The following is a 3,931-nucleotide window of genomic DNA, read 5'->3' on the forward strand; positions in this document are numbered from 1 at the left end:
ACTGCGTTCGCAAGTCATGTTGAGACAGATACTGCTTCATGGAAAATGCATTATGTGGATTTTTCCCCCCAATACTGATTTTTATACTTGATTAAAAATACAAGCCTCTCTGTTCCCTAAGCACAGTTAGCTTTTCGAGAAATCTGCCCATTTCAAGCCGTCAATTCCTTAAAACAAGAAGTCAGGTATTAATCCTTGAGTCTCCCTCGCAAACTCCGTAAACTGAAGCTCGATCCCCGAGAGAGGACCTGCAGGGGGATGGCTAATATTAACGTGTGCGCAGCTGCGTGGAAAGGAAAACAATGGCCACGGGAAAAGCTTTAAGGACCTTCGTACTTTGGGGAGAAAAATACATTTGAGGAAAAGCTAAGCTTGCAGTCGTTGCTCGGCCCCAGACTGCTCCACAGGCTCACTTCATCCCTGGGAAGTCTACCCAACCCTGCCCATAGCCCCTCCGCTAGAGCTGCTGCGGACCTGTCTCCACAAGCACGTCGACAAATAAGGCAGTGGTATATATCTGTATGTATACATATATATATATTTATCCCGTTGTCATGGAGTTGATTCTGACTCATGGCGACCCTATAGGAAAGAGTAGAACTGCTCCATAGGGTTTCCGAGGACAGGCTGGTGGATTCGAACTGCCGACCTTTTGGTTGGCAGCCAAACGCTTAACCACTGCGCCGCCAGGGCCCCACCATATATATTTACACACACGCACCCGTTTAATTGAAGCAGCATTATATGATTTTGTTAGGGGTCTTTAAAAATCAAACTCCCACATATTCTTATATTACTTTTGTTTCTTAAAAAGGGAAAATTGAAAGCTAAAAATTCTTTTTGTAAATAGCCTCCTTCCAAATTCCCGCTCATACACTAAATGATAAAATATATACCATAAAGAAGCTTTTTAAACAAACACAGGTTCCAATCCTAACCAAAATCACAGGATAGTGAATACGTACCCTAATCCCTCATTGCTAGCCAAAATTTAAGGCAGCAGAGAGCAGTTGGCTCGTAGGGCTTTTAAATTTTGTCTAGGATGAAATGAACGAGCGATATTCATTAGTAACCTACTTTTTTCTTTCTTGTTGCCTTAATTTCAAATGCAGTCCCAAATACTAAGCTTTTGTGCTGCTCAGATGTTCCTTCTTTATCTCAATGAGAAAACTTTTAGCAAGGGGAGAGCGAACCGCTAGATAAATAAACCAGCCCCCAGGCTGCCAGGGAGTGGTCGCGCGCCTCGGCTAGACAGAAGAGCTGTGCCCTTCAGGAGAATGACTAAAACGTTCAAGTCATCCAGACCTCCTCTTTCCCTTCTGCTTGCGGCAGAAAGAGATGTAACCTGAATCTGTGTTTAGTTTTGCTTGGGGAGTGAGAGTTAGAAAGCTAAGGCAAATGTAGACAGCAAGTTTTTTTTTTTTAGTCAAAAGTTAACAGGCCATACCCAATTTTTTTTTCCCCTTAATACTAAACCTGGTGTAAGTTGGCTTGTCCTGATAAAGATCTTAACATGTAGAGAAGGCGGGTTTTCCTCAAGGAGGTGAGGCTATTCCTCCAGGAAAAGACTCTCCCCCCCACACCCCTTTTCTCTATGTAAGGTTCCACCCTCTGGAAAACAAAACTTTTTTTTTTTTTTTCTTCCTTTCCTGGAAGGACAGACCTCAGTGAAGTTGGGAAAGCAGTCCGTCAGAGTGGTACAGCTATAGCGGCCTCTTTGGACGAAGACTTCCTTGTAGCATTTTTATCTGTCTTGGTGTCAGCTTTTATTAGTGCATTGGGGCGGGGGAGGGGGAGATCGACAGACACGGACAGCCTCTGACCCTCTGGAATTGGTATGTGATAAGCAGCCCTAGCAGTGCCATGTATTGGAAGAGCGATCAGATGTTTGTGTGTAAACTAGAAGAAAAGGACGTGCCGGAGCTGGCAGTTCCCCCCGAGAAGGTGAGCAAGCCGACGCCTGGCCAGACTAGCTGAATCGGTTTCTTTGAATCGCGAGCTGTTTGGGCTCCTAAAAGAGGCTCAGAAATTACCTGTAAGTGGCCTCATCTTCAGCCCTGGCATTTTATTATTATTATCATTATGTTAGTGGCGTTAGTTAGTAATCATTGCTTCCCCTCCCCACAAGCTCACTTAACCTGAGGCATGGAGACTGTAATTTGGGAGACGAAGCCTCGTGCCTAAGGCGCTGTTGGGTCCATGTGAGTCATGGTTTTGTTCTTTTTCCGGTGGTGATCCTGGCGGCCCAGGATAACGGGTCGGGTGGACAGGGAGGCTGCGGGGTGGGACCAAACAGAGACGCGGTTCCATGTGCCTCGCAGCCTGCGGACGCTTGTGGACCTAGAGGCGCGTTTCCCGTGGCAGGACGTCCCGCGCTGCCGCGGGATCGCGGCCCACCGGTAGGCCGAGGGAGACGTGGCTCTAAGAAGGCCTCGGGATTTCCAGGGCGGGCCAGGAAGGGTATTTAAAATTAAAAAACCAAAAGAAGCAAACACCAGGGCACACAACTGGTCACACCTTTCGTCAGAGTAGATGGGGGAAACTGACAAGCTCTCACTTTATTCTGGAGGCGAGACCCTTGGGTGTCTCTCGTTTTAAGTTTGGAAATCATCTGTAGCCTGTTCCGGGGAGCCTCAGCGGGATCTGCACCGGAACTGCTCTCTCTTTGCTCCGACGCCAGCGGGGAACTCCGACGAGCGCAGGCTTTTCTGGTTAAATTCTTTGTGTCTGCGGGAACGCGGCCTTCGCGCAACTGCGCTGGCTCCGAGCAGAGGGTCCGGGAGACCCCCGGGTTCGGTCGAGATCTTGCGTGTTGCTACCGAAGGAAGGGGTGGAGGGAGGCGAAGTGTCAGAAACGTAGAGGTGTAGGCTCTCGAGTTCTAGGGTCTCACAATCTCTCCCCCTAAGCTAGAATTTTCGTAAACGAAGGCAGAAAAAACCCAGAGAGGCTACGTTTTCGTTTAAGAACAAAACTCCAGCAAAGGCTTGGAAACACTTGAGTAACGCGCGTGTTGCTTTAAAACATTTTGACCAAGCTTGGGTGAGTTTTTTTAATGGCACAAATTAAATTCAGCTGGGTATTTTCCATTATTCGACCCGCTTTTTACGCTGGTTAAAAATAATCCTTTAGTAGCTCAAATGTTGACTTACTGAGCAATAAGTGGCAATTTACACCTTAAAGAAACGAGTGTAAATCACTCGCGGCTCTAATTGCTTTAAGTTTACCAAAGAGCTGCTGGCTCGGTTTAATCTGAAGCATTTTCATTCAAATTGTCTTAAGAACAAACACCAGGCTCCTTAAATCCCGTTGTAATTAGCTTTCAAGTATCCTATTAAACCTCTTCACCTTTTAAAAGCCCCCCTTTAAAAATATATATATGTCTTGTTCTTTTAATTGAGGTTATTAAAGAAATCAACTTTCTTCCCCCACCCCCTCCTTAGTCCTCTTTTCTTCTCTCCCACTCCTCCCCCCCCCCCCCGCACCCTCTCTAGCCCGGTGATTCCCGCTCCACCGTGATTGACGTCTAGAAAGAAAACGCTTTGTGCGGGGATGATTGTTATTAACTTGTTACCCCCGGCGGCGGGGGGGAGGGGACCGGTGTGGTTCGGTGAGCGTTGGGGATCGGGAGCCGCGGGAGCGTCGCAGCGTGCGGGGAAGCCTTCTGCGATCTGGTGGCCGCCTCGCAGCGCACTCGGGCTGCGCCACCAAGGTCCGCTGGCCGCCGCTGAGGGAGGCTGCGCGTCCGCCGCGCCCGGGTCCAGGCGCCCTGACGGCTGCACGCGCGGCCCGGCGCGCCGGGGGCCTTCATTAGCCCGCCCCTTGTGCCGTGAAGTCGAGACTGGAGACTCGAGCCCTGCGTGCCCGCCCTGAACTTTTCGTCTCAGTTTCTCTCCATTTTGTCCCCCTCCCATCCCGCAGTGCACGGGGCTC

The sequence above is a fragment of the Loxodonta africana genome, chromosome 3, assembly GCF_030014295.1.
Source record: "Loxodonta africana isolate mLoxAfr1 chromosome 3, mLoxAfr1.hap2, whole genome shotgun sequence".
NCBI lineage: Eukaryota > Metazoa > Chordata > Mammalia > Proboscidea > Elephantidae > Loxodonta > Loxodonta africana.